The sequence below is a fragment of the Ranitomeya imitator genome, chromosome 2 (assembly GCF_032444005.1).
Source record: "Ranitomeya imitator isolate aRanImi1 chromosome 2, aRanImi1.pri, whole genome shotgun sequence".
Classification (NCBI taxonomy): Eukaryota; Metazoa; Chordata; class Amphibia; order Anura; family Dendrobatidae; genus Ranitomeya; species Ranitomeya imitator.
The window spans coordinates 316,249,520-316,273,512 of record NC_091283.1 but is presented as its reverse complement, the minus strand read 5'-3'; positions in this window follow the sequence as shown (position 1 = coordinate 316,273,512).

Genomic DNA, 23,993 nt, shown 5'->3' with positions numbered 1-23,993 from the left:
TTCTCTATGTGGAGTGCGGCTCTGCGGGTGGAGGTCGGTGCTGGAGGCTCCATTATTCTCTATGTGGAGTGTGGCTCTGCGGGTGGAGGTCGGTGCTGGAGGCTCCATTATTCTCTATTTGGAGTGCGGCTCTGCGGGTGGAGGTCGGTGCTGGAGGCTCCATTATTCTCTATGTGGAGTGCTGCTCTGCGGGTGGAGGTCGGTGCTGGAGGCCCCATTATTCTCTATGTGGAGTGTGGCTCTGCGGGTGGAGGTCGGTGCTGTAGGCTCCATTATTCTCTATGTGGAGTGCGGCTCTGCGGGTGGAGGTCGGTGCTGGAGGTTCCATTATTCTCTATGTGGAGTGCGGCTCTGCGGGTGGAGGTCGGTGCTGGGGGCTCCATTATTCTCTATGTGTAGTGGGGCTCTGTGGGTGGAGGTCGCTGCTGGAGGCTCCATTATTCTCTATGTGGAGTGCGGCTCTGTGGGTGGAGGTCGGTGCTGGAGGTTCCATTATTCTCTATGTGTAGTGGGGCTCTGTGGGTGGAGGTCGGTGCTGGAGGCCCCATTATTCTCTATGTGGAGTGCGGCTCTGCGGGTGAAGGTCGGTGCTGGAGGCTCCATTATTCTCTATGTGGAGTGCGGCTCTGCGGGTGGAGGTCGCTGCTGGAGGCTCCATTATTCTCTATGTGGAGTGCGGCTCTGCGGGTGAAGGTCGGTGCTGGAGGCTCCATTATTCTCTATGTGGAGTGCGGCTCTGCGGGTGGAGGTCGGTGCTGGAGGCTCCATTATTCTCTATGTGGAGTGCGGCTCTGCGGGTGGAGGTCGGTGCTGGAGGCTCCATTATTCTCTATGTGGAGTGCGGCTCTGCGGGTGGAGGTAGGTGCTGGAGGCTCCATTATTCTCTATGTGGTGTGCGGCTCTGCGGGTGGAGGTCGGTGCTGGAGGCTCCATTATTCTCTATGTGGTGTGCGGCTCTGCGGGTGGAGGTAGGTGCTGGAGGCTCCATTATTCTCTATGTGGACTGCTGCTCTGCAAGTGGAGGTCGGTGCTGGAGGCTCCATTATTCTCTATGTGGACTGCTGCTCTGCGGGTGGAGGTCGGTGCTGGAGGCTCCATTATTCTCTATGTGGAGTGCTGCTCTGCGGGTGGAGGTCGGTGCTGGAGGCTCCATTATTCTCTATGTGGAGTGCTGCTCTGCGGGTGGAGGTCGGTGCTGGAGGCTCCATTATTCTCTATGTGGAGTGTGGCTCTGCGGGTGGAGGTCGGTGCTGGAGGCTCCATTATTCTCTATTTGGAGTGCGGCTCTGCGGGTGGAGGTCGGTGCTGGAGGCTCCATTATTCTCTATGTGGAGTGCTGCTCTGCGGGTGGAGGTCGGTGCTGGAGGCCCCATTATTCTCTATGTGGAGTGTGGCTCTGCGGGTGGAGGTCGGTGCTGTAGGCTCCATTATTCTCTATGTGGAGTGCGGCTCTGCGGGTGGAGGTCGGTGCTGGAGGTTCCATTATTCTCTATGTGGAGTGCGGCTCTGCGGGTGGAGGTCGGTGCTGGAGGTTCCATTATTCTCTATGTGGAGTGCGGCTCTGCGGGTGGAGGTCGGTGCTGGAGGCTCCATTATTCTCTATGTGGAGTGCGGCTCTGCGGGTGGAGGTCGGTGCTGGAGGCTCCATTATTCTCTATTTGGAGTGCGGCTCTGCGGGTGGAGGTCGGTGCTGGAGGCTCCATTATTCTCTATGTGGAGTGCTGCTCTGCGGGTGGAGGTCGGTGCTGGAGGCCCCATTATTCTCTATGTGGAGTGTGGCTCTGCGGGTGGAGGTCGGTGCTGTAGGCTCCATTATTCTCTATGTGGAGTGTGGCTCTGCGGGTGGAGGTCGGTGCTGGAGGCTCCATTATTCTCTATGTGGAGTGCGGCTCTGCGGGTGGAGGTCGGTGCTGGAGACTCCATTATTCTCTGTGTGGAGTGCGGCTCTGCGGGTGGAGGTCGGTGCTGGAGGCTCCATTATTCTCTATGTGGAGTGCGGCTCTGCGGGTGGAGGTCGGTGCTGGAGGCTCCATTATTCTCTATGTGGCGTGCGGCTCTGTGGGTGGAGGTCGGTGCTGGAGGCTCCATTATTCTCTATGTGGAGTGCGGCTCTGCGGGTGGAGGTCGGTGCTGGAGGCTCCATTATTCTCTATGTGGAGTGTGGCTCTGTGGGTGGAGGTCGGTGCTGGAGGCTCCATTATTCTCTATGTGGAGTGCGGCTCTGTGGGTGGAGGTCGGTGCTGGAGGTTCCATTATTCTCTATGTGTAGTGGGGCTCTGTGGGTGGAGGTCGCTGCTGGAGGCTCCATTATTCTCTATGTGGAGTGCGGCTCTGCGGGTGAAGGTCGGTGCTGGAGGCTCCATTATTCTCTATGTGGAGTGCGGCTCTGCGGGTGGAGGTCGCTGCTGGAGGCTCCATTATTCTCTATGTGGAGTGCGGCTCTGCGGGTGAAGGTCGGTGCTGGAGGCTCCATTATTCTCTATGTGGAGTGCGGCTCTGCGGGTGGAGGTCGGTGCTGGAGGCTCCATTATTCTCTATGTGGAGTGCGGCTCTGCGGGTGGAGGTCGGTGCTGGAGGCTCCATTATTCTCTATGTGGAGTGCGGCTCTGCGGGTGGAGGTCGGTGCTGGAGGCTCCATTATTCTCTATGTGGAGTGCGGCTCTGCGGGTGGAGGTCGGTGCTGGAGGCTCCATTATTCTCTATGTGGAGTGTGGCTCTGCGGGTGGAGGTCGGTGCTGGAGGCTCCATTATTCTCTATGTGGAGTGCGGCTCTGGGGGTGGAGGTCGGTGCTGGAGGCTCCATTATTCTCTATGTGGAGTGCGGCTCTGTGGGTGGAGGTCGGTGCTGGAGGCTCCATTATTCTCTATGTGGAGTGCGGCTCTGCGGGTGGTGGTCGGTGCTGGAGGCTCCATTATTCTCTATGTGGAGTGCGGCTCTGCGTGTGGAGGTAGGTGCTGGAGGCTCCATTATTCTCTATGTGGAGTGCGGCTCTGCGGGTGGAGGTCGGTGCTGGAGGCTCCATTATTCTCTATGTGGAGTGCGGCTCTGCGGGTGGAGGTCGGTGCTGGAGGCTCCATTATTCTATGTGGAGTGCGGCTCTGCTGGTGGAGGTCGGTGCTGGAGGCTCCATTATTCTCTATGTGGACTGCTGCTCTGCAAGTGGAGGTCGGTGCTGGAGGCTCCATTATTCTCTATGTGGACTGCTGCTCTGCGGGTGGAGGTCGGTGCTGGAGGCTCCATTATTCTCTATGTGGACTGCTGCTCTGCGGGTGGAGGTCGGTGCTGGAGGCTCCATTATTCTCTATGTGGTGTGTGGCTCTGCGGGTGGAGGTCGGTGCTGGAGGCTCCATTATTCTCTATGTGGAGTGCGGCTCTGCGGGTGGAGGTCGGTGCTGGAGGCTCCATTATTCTCTATGTGGAGTGCGGCTCTGGGGGTGGAGGCCGGTGCTGGAGGCTCCATTATTCTCTATGTGAAGTGCGGCTCTTCGGGTGGAGGTCGGTGCTGGTGGCTCCATTATTCTCTATGTGGAGTGCGGCTCTGCGGGTGGAGGTCGGTGCTAGAGGCTCCATTATTCTCTATGTGGAGTGCGGCTCTGTGGGTGGAGGTCGGTGCTGGAGGCTCCATTATCCTCTATGTGGAGTGCGGGTGGAGGTCGGTGCTGGAGGTTCCATTATTCTCTATGTGGAGTGCGGCTCTGCGGGTGGAGGTCGGTTCTGGAGGCTCCATTATTCTCTATGTGGAGTGCGGCTCTGCGGGTGGAGGTCGGTGCTAGAGGCCCCATTATTCTCTATGTGGAGTGCGGCTCTGCGGGTGGAGGTCGGTGCTGGAGGCTCCATTCTCTATGTGGAGTGCGGCTCTGCGGGTGGAGGTCGGTGCTGGAGGCTCTATTATTCTCTATGTGGAGTGTGGCTCTGCGGGTGGAGGTCTGTGCTGGAGGCTCCATTATTCTCTATGAGGAGTGCGGCTCTGCGGGTGGAGGTCGGTGCTGGAGGTTCCATTATTCTCTATGTGGAGTGCGGCTCTAGCGGGTGGAGGCCGGTGCTGGAGGCTCCATTATTCTCTATGTGGAGTGCGGCTCTGCGGGTGGAGGTCGGTGCTGGAGGCTCCATTATTCTCTATGTGGAGTGCGGCTCTGCGGGTGGAGGTCGGTGCTAGAGGCTCCATTATTCTCCATGTGGAGTGCGGCTCTGCGGGTGGAGGTCGGTGCTGGAGGCCCCATTATTCTCTATGTGGAGTGCGGCTCTGCGGGTGGAGGTCGGTGCCGGAGGCTCCATTATTATCCATGTGGAGTGCGGCTCTGCGGGTGGAGGTCGGTGCCGGAGGCTCCATTATTCTCTATGTGGAGTGCGGCTCTGCGGGTGGAGGTCGGTGCTGGAGGCTCCATTATTCTCTATGTGGAGTGCGGCTCTGCGGGTGGAGGTCGGTGCTGGAGGCTCCATTATTCTCTATGTGGAGTGCGCCTCTGCGGGTGGAGGTTGTTGCTTGAGGCTCCATTATTCTCCATGTGGAGTGCGGCTCTGCGGGTGGAGGTCGGTGCTGGAGGCTCCATTATTCTCTATGTGGAGTGGGGCTCTGCGGGTGGAGGTCGGTGCTGGAGGCTCCATTATTCTCCATGTGGAGTGCGGCTCTGCGGGTGGAGGTAGGTGCTGGAGGCTCCATTATTCTCTATGTGGAGTGCGGCTCTGCGGGTGGAGGTAGGTGCTGGAGGCTCCATTATTCTCTATGTGGAGTGTGGCTCTGCGGGTGGAGGTCGCTGCTGGAGGCTCCATTATTCTCTATGTGGAGTGTGGCTCTGCGGGTGGAGGTCGGTGCTGGAGGCCCCATTATTCTCTATGTGGAGTGCGGCTCTGCGGGTGGAGGTCGGTGCTGGAGGCTCCATTATTCTCTATGTGGAGTGTGGCTCTGCGGGTGGAGGTCGGTGCTGGAGGCTCCATTATTCTCTATGTGGAGTGCGGCTCTGCGGGTGGAGGTCGGTGCTGGAGGCTCCATTATTCTCTATGTGGAGTGTGGCTCTGTGGGTGGAGGTCGGTGCTGGAGGTTCCATTATTCTCTATGTGTAGTGGGGCTCTGTGGGTGGAGGTCGGTGCTGGAGGCTCCATTATTCTCTATGTAGAGTGCGGCTCTGCGGGTGGAGGTCGGTGCTGGAGGCTCCATTATTCTCTATGTGGAGTGCGGCTCTGCGGGTGGAGGTCGGTGCTGGAGGCTCCATTATTCTCTATGTGGAGTGCGGCTCTGCGGGTGGAGGCCGGTGCTGGAGGCTCCATTATTCTCTATGTGGAGTGCGGCTCTGCGGGTGGAGGTCGGTGCTGGAGGCTCCTTTATTCTCTATGTGGAGTGCGGCTCTGCGGGTGGAGGTAGGTGCTGGAGGCTCCTTTATTCTCTATGTGGAGTGCGGCTCTGCGGGTGGAGGTCGGTTCTGGAGGCTCCATTATTCTCTATGTGGAGTGCGGCTCTGCGGGTGGAGGTCGGTGCTGGAGGCTCCATTATTCTCTATGTGGAGTGCGACTCTGTGGGTGGAGGTCGGTGCTGGAGGCTCCATTATTCTCTATGTGGAGTGCGGCTCTGCGGGTGGAGGTCGGTGCTGGAGACTCCATTATTCTCTATGTGGAGTGTGTCTCTGCGGGTGGAGGTCGGTGCTGGAGGCTCCATTATTCTCTATGTGGAGTGCGGCTCTGCGGGTGGAGGTCGGTTCTGGAGGCTCCATTATTCTCTATGTGGAGTGCGGCTCTGTGGGTGGAGGTCGGTGCTGGAGGCTCCATTATTCTCTATGTGGAGTGCGACTCTGTGGGTGGAGGTCGGTGCTGGAGGCTCCATTCTCTATGTGGAGTGCGGCTCTGCGGGTGGAGGTCGGTGCTGGAGGCTCCATTATTCTCTATGTGGAGTGCGGCTCTGTGGGTGGAGGTCGGTGCTGGAGGCTCCATTATTCTCTATGAGGAGTGCGGCTCTGCGGGTGGAGGTCGGTGCTGGAGGCTCCATTATTCTCTATGTGGAGTGTGGCTCTGCGGGTGGAGGTCGGTGCTGGAGGCTCCATTATTCTCTATGTGGAGTGCGGCTCTGCGGGTGGAGGTCGGTGCTAGAGGCCCCATTATTCTCTATGTGGAGTGCAGCTCTGCGGGTGGAGGTCGGTGCTGGAGGCTCCATTATTCTCTATGTGGAGTGCGGCTCTGCGGGTGGAGGTCGGTGCTGGAGGCTCCATTATTCTCTATGTGGAGTGCGGCTCTGCGGGTGGAGGTCGGTGCTGGAGGCTCCATTATTCTCTATGTGGAGTGCGGCTCTGCGGGTGGAGGTCGGTGCTGGAGGCTCCATTATTCTCTATGTGGAGTGCGGCTCTGCGGGTGGAGGTCGGTGCTGGAGGCTCCATCATTCTCTATGTGGAGTGCGGCTCTGCGAGTGGAGGTCGGTGCTGGAGGCTCCATTATTCTCTATGTGGAGTGCGGCTCTGCGGGTGGAGGTCGGTGCTAGAGGCTCCATTTTTCTCTGTGGAGTGTGGCTCTGCGGGTGGAGGTCGGTGCTGGAGGCTCCATTATTCTCTATGTGGAGTGCGGGTGGAGGTCGGTGCTGGAGGCTCCATTATTCTCTATGTAAAGTGCGGCTCTGCGGTGGAGGTCGATGCTGGAGGCTCCATTATTCTCTATGTGGAGTGCGGCTCTGCGGGTGGAGGTAGGTGCTGGAGGCTCCATTATTCTCTATGTGGAGTGCGGCTCTGCGGGTGGAGGTCGGTGCTGGAGGCTCCATTATTCTCTGAGGAGTGTGGCTCTGTGGGTGGAGGTCGGTGCTGGAGGCTCCATTATTCTCTATGAGGAGTGTGGCTCTGCGGGTGGAGGTCGGTGCTGGAGGCTCCATTATTCTCTATGTGGAGTGCGGCTCTGTGGGTGGAGGTCTGTGCTGGAGGCTCCATTATTCTCTATGTGGAGTGTGGCTCTGCGGGTGGAGGTCGGTGCTGGAGGCTCCATTATTCTCTATGAGGAGTGTGGCTCTGCGGGTGGAGGTTGGTGCTGGAGTCTCCATTATTCTCTATGTGGAGTGCGGCTCTGCGGGTGGAGGTCGGTGCTGGAGGCTCCATTATTCTCTATGTGGAGTGCGGCTCTGCGGGTGGAGGTCGGCGCTGGAGGCTCCATTATTCTCTATGTGGAGTGCGGCTCTGTGGGTGGAGGTCTGTGCTGGAGGCTCCATTATTCTCTATGTGGAGTGTGGCTCTGCGGGTGGAGGTCGGTGCTGGAGGCTCCATTATTCTCTATGTGGAGTGCGGCTCTGCGGGTGGAGGTCGGCGCTGGAGGCTCCATTATTCTCTATGTGGAGTGCGGCTCTGTGGGTGGAGGTCTGTGCTGGAGGCTCCATTATTCTCTATGTGGAGTGCGGCTCTGCGGGTGGAGGTCGGTGCTGGAGGCTCCATTATTCTCTATGTGGAGTGCGGCTCTGCGGGTGGAGGTCGGTGCTGGAGGCTCCATTATTCTCTATGTGGAGTGCGGCTCTGCGGGTGGAGGTCGGTGCTGGAGGCTCCATTATTCTCTATGAGGAGTGCGGCTCTGCGGGTGGAGGTCGCTGCTGGAGGCTCCATTATTCTCTATGTGGAGTGCGGCTCTGCGGGTGAAGGTCGGTGCTGGAGGCTCCATTATTCTCTATGTGGAGTGCGGCTCTGTGGGTGGAGGTAGGTGCTGGAGGCTGCATTATTCTCTATGTGGAGTGCGGCTCTGCGGGTGGTGGTCGGTGCTGGAGGCTCCATTATTCTCTATGTGGAGTGCGGCTCTGCGTGTGGAGGTCGGTGCTGGAGGCTCCATTATTCTCTATGTGGAGTGCGGCTCTGCGGGTGGAGGTCGGTGCTAGAGGCTCCATTATTCTCTATGTGGACTGCTGCTCTGCGGGTGGAGGTCGGTGCTGGAGGCTCCATTATTCTCTATGTGGAGTGTGGCTCTGCGGGTGGAGGTCGGTGCTGGAGGCTCCATTATTCTCTATGTGGAGTGCGGCTCTGCGGGTGGAGGTCGGTGCTAGAGGCCCCATTATTCTCTATGTGGAGTGCGGCTCTGCGGGTGGAGGTCGGTGCTGGAGGCTCCATTATTCTCTATGTGGAGTGCGGCTCTGCGGGTGGAGGTCGGTGCTGGAGGCCCCATTATTCTCTATGTGGAGTACGGCTCTGCGGGTGGAGGTCGGTGCTGGAGGCTCCATTATTCTCTATGTGGAGTGCGGCTCTGCGGGTGGAGGTCGGTGCTGGAGGCTCCATTATTCTCTATGTGGAGTGCGGCTCTGCGGGTGGAGGTCGGTGCTGGAGGCACCATTATTCTCTATGTGGAGTGAGGCTCTGCGGGTGGAGGTCGGTGCTGGAGGCTCCATTATTCTCTATGTGGAGTGCGGCTCTGCGGGTGGAGGTCGGTGCTGGAGGCTCCATTATTCTCTATGTGGAGTGCGGCTCTGCGGGTGGAGGTCGGTGCTGGAGGCTCCATTATTCTCTATGTGGAGTGCGGCTCTGCGAGTGGAGGTCGGTGCTGGAGGCTCCATTATTCTCTATGTGGAGTGAGGCTCTGCGGGTGGAGGTCGGTGCTAGAGGCTCCATTTTTCTCTGTGGAGTGTGGCTCTGCGGGTGGAGGTCGGTGCTGAAGGCTCCATTATTCTCTATGTGGAGTGCGGGTGGAGGTCGGTGCTGGAGGCTCCATTATTCTCTATGTGGAGTGCGGCTCTGCGGTGGAGGTCGGTGCTGGAGGCTCCATTATTCTCTATGTGGAGTGCGGCTCTGCGGGTGGAGGTCGGTGCTGGAGGCTCCATTATTCTCTGAGGAGTGTGGCTCTGCGGGTGGAGGTCGGTGCTGGAGGCTCCATTATTCTCTATGAGGAGTGTGGCTCTGCGGGTGGAGGTCGGTGCTGGAGGCTCCATTATTCTCTATGTGGAGTGCGGCTCTGTGGGTGGAGGTCTGTGCTGGAGGCTCCATTATTCTCTATGTGGAGTGCGGCTCTGTGGGTGGAGGTCGGTGCTGGAGGCTCCATTATTCTCTATGTGGAGTCCGGCTCTGCGGGTGGAGGTCGGTGCTGGAGGCTCCATTATTCTCTATGTGGAGTGTGGCTCTGCGGGTGGAGGTCGGTGCTGGAGGCCCCATTATTCTCTATGTGGAGTGTGGCTCTGCGGGTGGAGGTCGGTGCTGGAGGCTCCATTATTCTCTATGAGGAGTGTGGCTCTGCGGGTGGAGGTTGGTGCTGAAGTCTCCATTATTCTCTATGTGGAGTGCGGCTCTGCGGGTGGAGGTCGGTGCTGGAGGCTCCATTATTCTCTATGTGGAGTGCGGCTCTGCGGGTGGAGGTCGGCGCTGGAGGCTCCATTATTCTCTATGTGGAGTGCGGCTCTGTGGGTGGAGGTCTGTGCTGGAGGCTCCATTATTCTCTATGTGGAGTGTGGCTCTGCGGGTGGAGGTCGGTGCTGGAGGCTCCATTATTCTCTATGTGGAGTGCGGCTCTGCGGGTGGAGGTCGGCGCTGGAGGCTCCATTATTCTCTATGTGGAGTGCGGCTCTGTGGGTGGAGGTCTGTGCTGGAGGCTCCATTATTCTCTATGTGGAGTGCGGCTCTGCGGGTGGAGGTCGGTGCTGGAGGCTCCATTATTCTCTATGTGGAGTGCGGCTCTGCGGGTGGAGGTCGGTGCTGGAGGCTCCATTATTCTCTATGTGGAGTGCGGCTCTGCGGGTGGAGGTCGGTGCTGGAGGCTCCATTATTCTGTATGAGGAGTGCGGCTCTGCGGGTGGAGGTCGCTGCTGGAGGCTCCATTATTCTCTATGTGGAGTGCGGCTCTGCGGGTGAAGGTCGGTGCTGGAGGCTCCATTATTCTCTATGTGGAGTGCGGCTCTGTGGGTGGAGGTAGGTGCTGGAGGCTGCATTATTCTCTATGTGGAGTGCGGCTCTGCGGGTGGTGGTCGGTGCTGGAGGCTCCATTATTCTCTATGTGGAGTGCGGCTCTGCGTGTGGAGATCGGTGCTGGAGGCTCCATTATTCTCTATGTGGAGTGCGGCTCTGCGGGTGGAGGTCGGTGCTGGAGGCTCCATTATTCTCTATGTGGAGTGCGGCTCTGCGGGTGGAGGTCGGTGCTGGAGGCTCCATTATTCTGTATGAGGAGTGCGGCTCTGCGGGTGGAGGTCGCTGCTGGAGGCTCCATTATTCTCTATGTGGAGTGCGGCTCTGCGGGTGAAGGTCGGTGCTGGAGGCTCCATTATTCTCTATGTGGAGTGCGGCTCTGTGGGTGGAGGTAGGTGCTGGAGGCTGCATTATTCTCTATGTGGAGTGCGGCTCTGCGGGTGGTGGTCGGTGCTGGAGGCTCCATTATTCTCTATGTGGAGTGCGGCTCTGCGTGTGGAGATCGGTGCTGGAGGCTCCATTATTCTCTATGTGGAGTGCGGCTCTGCGGGTGGAGGTCGGTTCTGGAGGCTCCATTATTCTCTATGTGGAGTGCGGCTCTGCGGGTGGAGGTCGGTGCTAGAGGCCCCATTATTCTCTATGTGGAGTGCGGCTCTGCGGGTGGAGGTCGGTGCTGGAGGCTCCATTCTCTATGTGGAGTGCGGCTCTGCGGGTGGAGGTCGGTGCTGGAGGCTCCATTATTCTCTATGTGGAGTGTGGCTCTGCGGGTGGAGGTCTGTGCTGGAGGCTCCATTATTCTCTATGAGGAGTGCGGCTCTGCGGGTGGAGGTCCGTGCTGGAGGCTCCATTATTCTCTATGAGGAGTGCGGCTCTGCGGGTGGAGGTCGGTGCTGGAGGCTCCATTATTCTCTATGAGGAGTGCGGCTCTGCGGGTGGAGGTCGGTGCTGGAGGCTCCATTATTCTCTATGTGGAGTGTGGCTCTGCGGGTGGAGGTCTGTGCTGGAGGCTCCATTATTCTCTATGAGGAGTGCGGCTCTGCGGGTGGAGGTCGGTGCTGGAGGCTCCATTATTCTCTGTGTGGAGTGCGGCTCTGCGGTTGGAGGTCGGTGCTGGAGGCTCCATTATTCTCTATGTGGAGTGCGGGTCTGCGGGTGGAGGTCGGTGCTGGAGGTTCCATTATTCTCTATGTGGAGTGCGGCTCTAGCGGGTGGAGGCCGGTGCTGGAGGCTCCATTATTCTCTATGTGGAGTCCGGCTCTGCGGGTGGAGGTCGGTGCTGGAGGCTCCCTTATTCTCTATGTGGTGTGTGGCTCTGCGGGTGGAGGTCGGTGCTGGAGGCTCCATTATTCTCTATGTGGAGTGCGGCTCTGCGGGTGGAGGTCGGTGCTGGAGGCTCCATTATTCTCTATGTGGAGTGCGGCTCTGGGGGTGGAGGCCGGTGCTGGAGGCTCCATTATTCTCTATGTGAAGTGCGGCTCTGCGGGTGGAGGTCGGTGCTGGAGGCTCCATTATTCTCTATGTGGAGTGCGGCTTTGCGGGTGGAGGTCGGTGCTAGAGGCTCCATTATTCTCCATGTGGAGTGCGGCTCTGCGGGTGGAGGTCGGTGCTGGAGGCCCCATTATTCTCTATGTGGAGTGCGGCTCTGCGGGTGGAGGTCGGTGCCGGAGGCTCCATTATTCTCCATGTGGAGTGCGGCTCTGCGGGTGGAGGTCGGTGCCGGAGGCTCCATTATTCTCTATGTGGAGTGCGGCTCTGCGGGTGGAGGTCGGTGCTGGAGGCTCCATTATTCTCTATGTGGAGTGCGGCTCTGCGGGTGGAGGTCGGTGCTGGAGGCTCCATTATTCTCTATGTGGAGTGCCGCTCTGCGGGTGGAGGTCGGTGCTGGAGGCTCCATTATTCTCCATGTGGAGTGCGGCTCTGCGGGTGGAGGTCGGTGCCGGAGGCTCCATTATTCTCTATGTGGAGTGCGGCTCTGCGGGTGGAGGTCGGTGCTGGAGGCTCCATTATTCTCTATGTGGAGTGTGGCTCTGCGGGTGGAGGTCGGTGCCGGAGGCTCCATTATTCTCTATGTGGAGTGCGGCTCTGCGGGTGGAGGTAGGTGCTGGAGGCTCCATTATTCTCTATGTGGAGTGTGGCTCTGCGGGTGGAGGTCGGTGCTGGAGGCTCCATTATTCTCTATGTGGAGTGTGGCTCTGCGGGTGGAGGTCGGTGCTGGAGGCCCCATTATTCTCTATGTGAGTGCGGCTCTGCGGGTGGAGGTAGGTGCTGGAGGCTCCATTATTCTCTATGTGAAGTGCGGCTCTGCGGGTGGAGGTCGGTGCTGGAGGCTCCATTATTCTCTATGTGGAGTGCGGCTCTGGGGGTGGAGGTCGGTGCTGGAGGCTCCATTATTCTCTATGTGAAGTGCGGCTCTGCGGGTGGAGGTCGGTGCTGGTGGCTCCATTATTCTCTATGTGGAGTGCGGCTCTGCGGGTGGAGGTCGGTGCTAGAGGCTCCATTATTCTCTATGTGGAGTGCGGCTCTGCGGGTGGAGGTCGGTGCTGGAGGCTCCATTATTCTCTATGTGGAGTGCGGCTCTGCGGGTGGAGGTAGGTGCTGGAGGCTCCTTTATTCTCTATGTGGAGTGCGGCTCTGCGGGTGGAGGTCGGTTCTGGAGGCTCCATTATTCTCTATGTGGAGTGCGGCTCTGTGGGTGGAGGTCTGTGCTGGAGGCTCCGTTATTCTCTATGTGGAGTGCGGCTCTGCGGGTGGAGGTCGGTTCTGGAGGCTACATTATTCTCTATGTGGAGTGCGGCTCTGCGGGTGGAGGTCGGTTCTGGAGGCTCCATTATTCTCTATGTGGAGTGCGGCTCTGCGGGTGGAGGTCGGTGCTGGAGGCTCCATTATTCTCTATGTGGAGTGCCGCTCTGCGGGTGGAGGTCGGTGCTGGAGGCTCCATTATTCTCCATGTGGAGTGCGGCTCTGCGGGTGGAGGTCGGTGCCGGAGGCTCCATTATTCTCTATGTGGAGTGCGGCTCTGCGGGTGGAGGTCGGTGCTGGAGGCTCCATTATTCTCTATGTGGAGTGTGGCTCTGCGGGTGGAGGTCGGTGCCGGAGGCTCCATTATTCTCTATGTGGAGTGCGGCTCTGCGGGTGGAGGTAGGTGCTGGAGGCTCCATTATTCTCTATGTGGAGTGTGGCTCTGCGGGTGGAGGTCGGTGCTGGAGGCTGCATTATTCTCTATGTGGAGTGCGGCTCTGCGGGTGGTGGTCGGTGCTGGAGGCTCCATTATTCTCTATGTGGAGTGCGGCTCTGCGTGTGGAGATCGGTGCTGGAGGCTCCATTATTCTCTGTGTGGAGTGCTGCTCTGCGGGTGGAGGTCGGTGCTGGAGGCTCCATTATTCTCTATGTGGACTGCTGCTCTGCGGGTGGAGGTCGGTGCTGGAGGCTCCATTATTCTCTATGTGGAGTGTGGCTCTGCGGGTGGAGGTCGGTGCTGGAGGCTCCATTATTCTCTATGTGGACTGCTGCTCTGCGGGTGGAGGTCGGTGCTGGAGGCTCCATTATTCTCTATGTGGAGTGCTGCTCTGCGGGTGGAGGTCGGTGCTGGAGGCTCCATTATTCTCTATGTGGACTGCTGCTCTGCGGGTGGAGGTCGGTGCTGGAGGCTCCATTATTCTCTATGTGGAGTCCGGCTCTGCGGGTGGAGGTCGGTGCTGGAGGCTCCATTATTCTCTATGTGGTGTGTGGCTCTGCGGGTGGAGGTCGGTGCTGGAGGCTCCATTATTCTCTATGTGGAGTGCGGCTCTGCGGGTGGAGGTCGGTGCTGGAGGCTCCATTATTCTCTATGTGGAGTGCGGCTCTGGGGGTGGAGGCCGGTGCTGGAGGCTCCATTATTCTCTATGTGAAGTGCGGCTCTGCGTGTGGAGGTCGGTGCTGGAGGCTCCATTATTCTCTATGTGGACTGCTGCTCTGCGGGTGGAGGTCGGTGCTGGAGGCTCCATTATTCTCTATGTGGAGTCCGGCTCTGCGGGTGGAGGTCGGTGCTGGAGGCTCCATTATTCTCTATGTGGTGTGTGGCTCTGCGGGTGGAGGTCGGTGCTGGAGGCTCCATTATTCTCTATGTGGAGTGCGGCTCTGCGGGTGGAGGTCGGTGCTGGAGGCTCCATTATTCTCTATGTGGAGTGCGGCTCTGGGGGTGGAGGCCGGTGCTGGAGGCTCCATTATTCTCTATGTGAAGTGCGGCTCTGCGGGTGGAGGTCGGTGCTGGTGGCTCCATTATTCTCTATGTGGAGTGCGGCTCTGCGGGTGGAGGTCGGTGCTAGAGGCTCCATTATTCTCTATGTGGAGTGCGGCTCTATAGGTGGAGGTCTGTGCTGGAGGCTCCATTATTCTCTATGTGGAGTGCGGCTCTGCGGGTGGAGGTCGGTTCTGGAGGCTCCATTATTCTCTATGTGGAGTGCGGCTCTGTGGGTGGAGGTCGGTGCTGGAGGCTCCATTATTCTCTATGTGGAGTGCGGCTCTGTGGGTGGAGGTCGGTGCTGGAGGCTCCATTATTCTCTATGTGGAGTGCGGCTCTGCGGGTGGAGGTCGGTTCTGGAGGCTCCATTATTCTCTATGTGGAGTGCGGCTCTGCGGGTGGAGGTCGGTGCTAGAGGCCCCATTATTCTCTATGTGGAGTGCGGCTCTGCGGGTGGAGGTCGGTGCTGGAGGCTCCATTCTCTATGTGGAGTGCGGCTCTGCGGGTGGAGGTCGGTGCTGGAGGCTCCATTATTCTCTATGTGGAGTGTGGCTCTGCGGGTGGAGGTCTGTGCTGGAGGCTCCATTATTCTCTATGAGGAGTGCGGCTCTGCGGGTGGAGGTCGGTGCTGGAGGTTCCATTATTCTCTATGTGGAGTGCGGCTCTAGCGGGTGGAGGCCGGTGCTGGAGGCTCCATTATTCTCTATGTGGAGTCCGGCTCTGCGGGTGGAGGTCGGTGCTGGAGGCTCCCTTATTCTCTATGTGGTGTGTGGCTCTGCGGGTGGAGGTCGGTGCTGGAGGCTCCATTATTCTCTATGTGGAGTGCGGCTCTGCGGGTGGAGGTCGGTGCTGGAGGCTCCATTATTCTCTATGTGGAGTGCGGCTCTGGGGGTGGAGGCCGGTGCTGGAGGCTCCATTATTCTCTATGTGAAGTGCGGCTCTGCGGGTGGAGGTCGGTGCTGGAGGCTCCATTATTCTCTATGTGGAGTGCGGCTTTGCGGGTGGAGGTCGGTGCTAGAGGCTCCATTATTCTCCATGTGGAGTGCGGCTCTGCGGGTGGAGGTCGGTGCTGGAGGCCCCATTATTCTCTATGTGGAGTGCGGCTCTGCGGGTGGAGGTCGGTGCCGGAGGCTCCATTATTCTCCATGTGGAGTGCGGCTCTGCGGGTGGAGGTCGGTGCCGGAGGCTCCATTATTCTCTATGTGGAGTGCGGCTCTGCGGGTGGAGGTCGGTGCTGGAGGCTCCATTATTCTCTATGTGGAGTGCGGCTCTGCGGGTGGAGGTCGGTGCTGGAGGCTCCATTATTCTCTATGTGGAGTGCCGCTCTGCGGGTGGAGGTCGGTGCTGGAGGCTCCATTATTCTCCATGTGGAGTGCGGCTCTGCGGGTGGAGGTCGGTGCCGGAGGCTCCATTATTCTCTATGTGGAGTGCGGCTCTGCGGGTGGAGGTCGGTGCTGGAGGCTCCATTATTCTCTATGTGGAGTGTGGCTCTGCGGGTGGAGGTCGGTGCCGGAGGCTCCATTATTCTCTATGTGGAGTGCGGCTCTGCGGGTGGAGGTAGGTGCTGGAGGCTCCATTATTCTCTATGTGGAGTGTGGCTCTGCGGGTGGAGGTCGGTGCTGGAGGCTCCATTATTCTCTATGTGGAGTGTGGCTCTGCGGGTGGAGGTCGGTGCTGGAGGCCCCATTATTCTCTATGTGAGTGCGGCTCTGCGGGTGGAGGTAGGTGCTGGAGGCTCCATTATTCTCTATGTGAAGTGCGGCTCTGCGGGTGGAGGTCGGTGCTGGAGGCTCCATTATTCTCTATGTGGAGTGCGGCTCTGGGGGTGGAGGTCGGTGCTGGAGGCTCCATTATTCTCTATGTGAAGTGCGGCTCTGCGGGTGGAGGTCGGTGCTGGTGGCTCCATTATTCTCTATGTGGAGTGCGGCTCTGCGGGTGGAGGTCGGTGCTAGAGGCTCCATTATTCTCTATGTGGAGTGCGGCTCTGCGGGTGGAGGTAGGTGCTGGAGGCTCCTTTATTCTCTATGTGGAGTGCGGCTCTGCGGGTGGAGGTAGGTGCTGGAGGCTCCTTTATTCTCTATGTGGAGTGCGGCTCTGCGGGTGGAGGTCGGTTCTGGAGGCTCCATTATTCTCTATGTGGAGTGCGGCTCTGTGGGTGGAGGTCTGTGCTGGAGGCTCCGTTATTCTCTATGTGGAGTGCGGCTCTGCGGGTGGAGGTCGGTTCTGGAGGCTACATTATTCTCTATGTGGAGTGCGGCTCTGCGGGTGGAGGTCGGTTCTGGAGGCTCCATTATTCTCTATGTGGAGTGCGGCTCTGCGGGTGGAGGTCGGTGCTGGAGGCTCCATTATTCTCTATGTGGACTGCTGCTCTGCGGGTGGAGGTCGGTGCTGGAGGCTCCATTATTCTCTATGTGGAGTGTGGCTCTGCGGGTGGAGGTCGGTGCTGGAGGCTCCATTATTCTCTGTGTGGAGTCCGGCTCTGCGGGTGGAGGTCGGTGCTGGAGGCTCCATTATTCTCTATGTGGAGTCCGGCTCTGCGGGTGGAGGTCGGTGCTGGAGGCTCCATTATTCTCTATGTGGTGTGTGGCTCTGCGGGTGGAGGTCGGTGCTGGAGGCTCCATTATTCTCTATGTGGAGTGCGGCTCTGCGGGTGGAGGTCGGTGCTGGAGGCTCCATTATTCTCTATGTGGAGTGCGGCTCTGGGGGTGGAGGCCGGTGCTGGAGGCTCCATTATTCTCTATGTGAAGTGCGGCTCTGCGGGTGGAGGTCGGTGCTGGTGGCTCCATTATTCTCTATGTGGAGTGCGGCTCTGCGGGTGGAGGTCGGTGCTAGAGGCTCCATTATTCTCTATGTGGAGTGCGGCTCTGTGGGTGGAGGTCGGTGCTGGAGGCTCCATTATTCTCTATGTGGAGTGCGGCTCTGCGGGTGGAGGTCGGTTCTGGAGGCTCCATTATTCTCTATGTGGAGTGCGGCTCTGTGGGTGGAGGTCGGTGCTGGAGGCTCCATTATTCTCTATGTGGAGTGCGGCTCTGTGGGTGGAGGTCGGTGCTGGAGGCTCCATTATTCTCTATGTGGAGTGCGGCTCTGCGGGTGGAGGTCGGTTCTGGAGGCTCCATTATTCTCTATGAGGAGTGCGGCTCTGCGGGTGGAGGTCGGTGCTAGAGGCCCCATTATTCTCTATGTGGAGTGCGGCTCTGCGGGTGGAGGTCGGTGCTGGAGGCTCCATTCTCTATGTGGAGTGCGGCTCTGCGGGTGGAGGTCGGTGCTGGAGGCTCCATTATTCTCTATGTGGAGTGTGGCTCTGCGGGTGGAGGTCTGTGCTGGAGGCTCCATTATTCTCTATGAGGAGTGCGGCTCTGCGGGTGGAGGTCGGTGCTGGAGGTTCCATTATTCTCTATGTGGAGTGCGGCTCTGCGGGTGGAGGCCGGTGCTGGAGGCTCCATTATTCTCTATGTGGAGTGCGGCTCTGCGGGTGGAGGTCGGTGCTGGTGGCTCCATTATTCTCTATGTGGAGTGCGGCTCTGCGGGTGGAGGTCGGTGCTAGAGGCTCCATTATTCTCTATGTGGAGTGCGGCTCTGTGGGTGGAGGTCGGTGCTGGAGGCTCCATTATTCTCTATGTGGAGTGCGGCTCTGCGGGTGGAGGTCGGTTCTGGAGGCTCCATTATTCTCTATGTGGAGTGCGGCTCTGTGGGTGGAGGTCGGTGCTGGAGGCTCCATTATTCTCTATGTGGAGTGCGGCTCTGTGGGTGGAGGTCGGTGCTGGAGGCTCCATTATTCTCTATGTGGAGTGCGGCTCTGCGGGTGGAGGTCGGTTCTGGAGGCTCCATTATTCTCTATGAGGAGTGCGGCTCTGCGGGTGGAGGTCGGTGCTAGAGGCCCCATTATTCTCTATGTGGAGTGCGGCTCTGCGGGTGGAGGTCGGTGCTGGAGGCTCCATTCTCTATGTGGAGTGCGGCTCTGCGGGTGGAGGTCGGTGCTGGAGGCTCCATTATTCTCTATGTGGAGTGTGGCTCTGCGGGTGGAGGTCTGTGCTGGAGGCTCCATTATTCTCTATGAGGAGTGCGGCTCTGCGGGTGGAGGTCGGTGCTGGAGGTTCCATTATTCTCTATGTGGAGTGCGGCTCTGCGGGTGGAGGCCGGTGCTGGAGGCTCCATTATTCTCTATGTGGAGTGCGGCTCTGCGGGTGGAGGTCGGTGCTGGAGGCTCCATTATTCTCTATGTGGAGTGCGGCTCTGCGGGTGGAGGTCGGTGCTGGAGGCTCCATTATTCTCTATGTGGAGTGCGCCTCTGCGGGTGGAGGTCGGTGCTGGAGGCTCCATTATTCTCTATGTGGAGTGTGGCTCTGCGGGTGGAGGTCGGTGCTGGAGGCTCCATTATTCTCTATGTGGAGTGTGGCTCTGCGGGTGGAGGTCGGTGCTGGAGGCTCCATTATTCTCTATGTGGAGTGCGGCTCTGCGGGTGGAGGTCGGTGCTGGAGGCTCCATTATTCTCTATGTGGAGTGCGGCTCTGCGGGTGGAGGTCTGTGCTGGAGGCTCCATTATTCTCTATGTGGAGTGTGGCTCTGCGAGTGGAGGTCGGTGCTGGAGGCTCCATTATTCTCTATGTGGAGTGCGGCTCTGCGGGTGGAGGTCGGTGCTAGAGGCTCCATTATTCTCTATGTGGAGTGCGGCTCTGCGGGTGGAGGTCGGTGCTGGAGGCTCCATTATTCTCCATGTGGAGTGCGGCTCTGCGGGTGGAGGTCGGTGCTGGAGGCTCCATTATTCTCTATGTGGAGTGCGGCTCTGCGGGTGGAGGTCGGTGCTAGAGGCTCCATTTTTCTCTATGTGGAGTGTGGCTCTGCGGGTGGAGGTCGGTGCTGGAGGCTCCATTATTCTCTATGTGGAGTGCGGCTCTGCGGGTGGAGGTCGGTGCTGGAGGCTCCATTATTCTCTATGAGGAGTGTGGCTCTGCGGGTGGAGGTTGGTGCTGGAGGATCCATTATTCTCTATGTGGAGTGCGGCTCTGCGGGTGGAGGTCGGTGCTGGAGGCTCCATTATTCTCTATGTGGAGTGCGGCTCTGCGGGTGGAGGTCGGTGCTAGAGGCTCCATTATTCTCTATGTGGAGTGTGGCTCTGCGGGTGGAGGTCCGTGCTGGAGGCTCCATTATTCTCTATGTGGAGTGCGGCTCTGCGGGTGGAGGTCGGTGCTGGAGGCTCCATTATTCTCTATGAGGAGTGCGGCTCTGTGGGTGGAGGTTGGTGCTGGAGTCTCCATTATTCTCTATGTGGAGTGCGGCTCTGCGGGTGGAGGTCGGTGCTGGAGGCTCCATTATTCTCTATGTGGAGTGCGGCTCTGCGGGTGGAGGTCGGCGCTGGAGGCTCCATTATTCTCTATGTGGAGTGCGGCTCTGTGGGTGGAGGTCGGTGCTGGAGGCTCCATTATTCTCTATGTGGAGTGTGGCTCTGCGGGTGGAGGTCGGCGCTGAAGGCTCCATTATTCTCTATGTGGAGTGCGGCTCTGTGGGTGGAGGTCGGTGCTGGAGGCTCCATTATTCTCTATGTGGAGTGCGGCTCTGCGGGTGGAGGTCGGTACTGGAGGCTCCATTATTCTCTATGTGGAGTGCGGCTCTGCGGGTGGAGGTCGGTGCTGGAGGCTCCATTATTCTCTATGAGGAGTGCGGCTCTGCGGGTGGAGGTCGGTGCTGGAGGCTCCATTATTCTCTATGTGGAGTGCGGCTCTGCGGGTGGAGGTCGGTGCTGGAGGCTCCATTATTCTCTATGTGGAGTGCGGCTCTGCGGGTGGAGGTCGGTGCTGGAGGCCCCATTATTCTCTATGTGGAGTGTGGCTCTGCGGGTGGAGGTCGGTGCTGGAGGCTCCATTATTCTCTATGTGGAGTGCGGCTCTGCGGGTGGAGGTCGGTGCTGGAGGCTCCATTATTCTCTATGAGGAGTGTGGCTCTGCGGGTGGAGGTCGGTGCTGGAGGCTCCATTATTCTCTATGTGGAGTGCTGCTCTGCGGGTGTAGGTCGGTGCTGGAGGCTCCATTATTCTCTATGTGGAGTGCGGTTCTGCGGGTGGAGGTTGGTGCTGGAGTCTCCATTATTCTCTATGTGGAGTGCGGCTCTGCGGGTGGAGGTCGGTGCTGGAGGCTCCATTATTCTCTATGTGGAGTGCGGCTCTGCGGGTGGAGGTCGGCGCTGGAGGCTCCATTATTCTCTATGTGGAGTGCGGCTCTGTGGGTGGAGGTCGGTGCTGGAGGCTCCATTATTCTCTATGTGGAGTGTGGCTCTGCGGGTGGAGGTCGGCGTTGGAGGCTCCATTATTCTCTATGTGGAGTGCGGCTCTGTGGGTGGAGGTCGGTGCTGGCGGCCCCATTATTCTCTATGTGGAGTGCGGCTCTGCGGGTGGAGGTCGGTGCTGGAGGCTCCATTATTCTCTATGTGGAGTGCGGGTGGAGGTCGGTGCTGGAGGCTCCATTATTCTCTATGTGGAGTGCGGCTCTGCGGGTGGAGGTCGGTGCTGGAGGCTCCATTATTCTCTATGAGGAGTGCGGCTCTGCGGGTGGAGGTCGGTGCTGGAGGCTCCATTATTCTCTATGTGGAGTGCGGCTCTGCGGGTGGAGGTCGGTGCTGGAGGCTCCATTATTCTCTATGTGGAGTGCGGCTCTGCTGGTGGAGGTCGGTGCTGGAGGCTCCATTATTCTCTATGTGGAGTGTGGCTCTGCGGGTGGAGGTCGGTGCTGGAGGCTCCTTTATTCTCTATGAGGAGTGCGGCTCTGCGGGTGGAGGTCGGTGCTGGAGGCTCCATTATTCTCTATGTGGAGTGCGGCTCTGCGGGTGGAGGTCGGTGCTGGAGGCTCCATTATTCTCTATGTGGAGTGCGGCTCTGCGGGTGGAGGTCGGTGCTGGAGGCTCCATTATTCTCTATGTGGAGTGCGGCTCTGCTGGTGGAGGTCGGTGCTGGAGTCTCCATTATTCTCTATGTGGAGTGCGGCTCTGCGGGTGGAGGTCGGTGCTGGAGGCTCCATTATTCTCTATGTGGAGTGCGGCTCTGCGGGTGGAGGTCGGCGCTGGAGGCTCCATTATTCTCTATGTGGAGTGCGGCTCTGCGGGTGGAGGTCGGTGCTGGAGGCTCCATTATTCTCTATGAGGAGTGCGGCTCTGCGGGTGGAGGTCGGTGCTGGAGGCTCCATTCTCTATGTGGAGTGCGGCTCTGCTGGTGGAGGTCGGTGCTGGAGTCTCCATTATTCTCTATGTGGAGTGCGGCTCTGCGGGTGGAGGTCGGCGCTGGAGGCTCCATTATTCTCTATGTGGAGTGCGGCTCTGCTGGTGGAGGTCGGTGCTGGAGTCTCCATTATTCTCTATGTGGAGTGCGGCTCTGCGGGTGGAGGTCGGTGCTGGAGGCTCCATTATTCTCTATGTGGAGTGCGGCTCTGCGGGTGGAGGTCGGCGCTGTAGGCTCCATTATTCTCTATGTGGAGTGCGGCTCTGCGGGTGGAGGTCGGTGCTGGAGGCTCCATTATTCTCTATGAGGAGTGCGGCTCTGCGGGTGGAGGTCGGTGCTGGAGGCTCCATTATTCTCTATGTGGAGTGCGGCTCTGCTGGTGGAGGTCGGTGCTGGAGGCTCCATTATTCTCTATGTGGAGTGCGGCTCTGCGGGTGGAGGTCGGCGCTGGAGGCTCCATTATTCTCTATGAGGAGTCCGGCTCTGCGGGTGGAGGTCGGTGCTGGAGGCTCCATTATTCTCTATGTGGAGTGCGGCTCTGCTGGTGGAGGTCGGTGCTGGAGGCTCCATTATTCTCTATGTGGAGTGCGGCTCTGCGGGTGGAGGTCGGTTCTGGAGGCTCCATTATTCTCTATGAGGAGTGCGGCTCTGCGGGTGGAGGTCGGTCCTGGAGGCTCCATTATTCTCTATGTGGAGTGCGGCTCTGCTGGTGGAGGTCGGTGCTGGAGTCTCCATTATTCTCTATGTGGAGTGCGGCTCTGTGGGTGGAGGTCGGTGCTGGAGGCTCCATTATTCTCTATGTGGAGTGTGGCTCTGCGGGTGGAGGTCGGCGCTGGAGGCTCCATTATTCTCTATGTGGAGTGCGGCTCTGTGGGTGGAGGTCGGTGCTGGAGGCTCCATTATTCTCTATGTGGAGTGCGGCTCTGCGGGTGGAGGTCTGTGCTGGAGGCTCCATTATTCTCTATGTGTAGTGCGGCTCTGCGGGTGGAGGTCGGTGCTGGAGGCTCCATTATTCTCTATGTGGAGTGCGGCTCTGCGGGTGGAGGTCGGTGCTGGAGGCTCCATTATTCTCTATGTGGAGTGCGGCTCTGCGGGTGGAGGTCGGTGCTGGAGGCCCCATTATTCTCTATGTGGAGTGCGGCTCTGCGGGTGGAGGTCGGTGCTGGAGGCCCCATTATTCTCTATGTGGAGTGCGGCTCTGCGGGTGGAGGTCGGTGCTGGAGGCTCCATTATTCTCTATGTGGAGTGCGGCTCTGCGGGTGGAGGTCGGTGCTGGAGGCTCCATTATTCTCTATGTGGAGTGCGGCTCTGCGGGTGGAGGTCGGTGCTGGAGGCTCCATTATTCTCTATGAGGAGTGCGGCTCTGCGGGTGGAGGTCGGTGCTGGAGGCTCCATTATTCTCTATGTGGAGTGCGGCTCTGCGGGTGGAGGTCGGTGCTGGAGGCTCCATTATTCTCTATGTGGAGTGCGGCTCTGCTGGTGGAGGTCGGTGCTGGAGGCTCCATTATTCTCTATGTGGAGTGTGGCTCTGCGGGTGGAGGTCGGTGCTGGAGGCTCCTTTATTCTCTATGAGGAGTGCGGCTCTGCGGGTGGAGGTCGGTGCTGGAGGCTCCATTATTCTCTATGTGGAGTGCGGCTCTGCGGGTGGAGGTCGGTGCTGGAGGCTCCATTATTCTCTATGAGGAGTGCGGCTCTGCGGGTGGAGGTCGGTGCTGGAGGCTCCATTATTCTCTATGTGGAGTGCGGCTCTGCTGGTGGAGGTCGGTGCTGGAGTCTCCATTATTCTCTATGTGGAGTGCGGCTCTGTGGGTGGAGGTCGGTGCTGGAGGCTCCATTATTCTCTATGTGGAGTGTGGCTCTGCGGGTGGAGGTCGGCGCTGGAGGCTCCATTATTCTCTATGTGGAGTGCGGCTCTGCGGGTGGAGGTCGGCGCTGGAGGCTCCATTATTCTCTATGTGGAGTGCGGCTCTGTGGGTGGAGGTCGGTGCTGGAGGCTCCATTATTCTCTATGTGGAGTGTGGCTCTGCGGGTGGAGGTCGGTGCTGGAGGCTCCATTATTCTCTATGTGGAGTGCGGCTCTGCGGGTGGAGGTAGGTGCTGGAGGCTCCATTATTCTCTATGTGGAGTGCGGCTCTGTGGGTGGAGGTCGGTGCTGGAGGCTCCATTATTCTCTATGTGGAGTGCGGCTCTGCGGGTGGAGGTCTGTGCTGGAGGCTCCATTATTCTCTATGTGGAGTGCGGCTCTGCGGGTGGAGGTCGGTGCTGGAGGCTCCATTATTCTCTATGTGGAGTGCGGCTCTGCGGGTGGAGGTCGGTGCTGGAGGCTCCATTATTCTCTATGTGGAGTGCGGCTCTGCGGGTGGAGGTCGGTGCTGGAGGCTCCATTATTCTCTATGTGGAGTGCGGCTCTGCTGGTGGAGGTCGGTGCTGGAGGCTCCATTATTCTCTATGTGGAGTGTGGCTCTGCGGGTGGAGGTCGGTGCTGGAGGCTCCTTTATTCTCTATGAGGAGTGCGGCTCTACGGGTGGAGGTCGGTGCTGGAGGCTCCATTATTCTCTATGTGGAGTGCGGCTCTGCGGGTGGAGGTCGGTGCTGGAGGCTCCATTATTCTCTATGTGGAGTGCGGCTCTGCGGGTGGAGGTCGGTGCTGGAGGCTCCATTATTCTCTATGTGGAGTGCGGCTCTGCTGGTGGAGGTCGGTGCTGGAGTCTCCATTATTCTCTATGTGGAGTGCGGCTC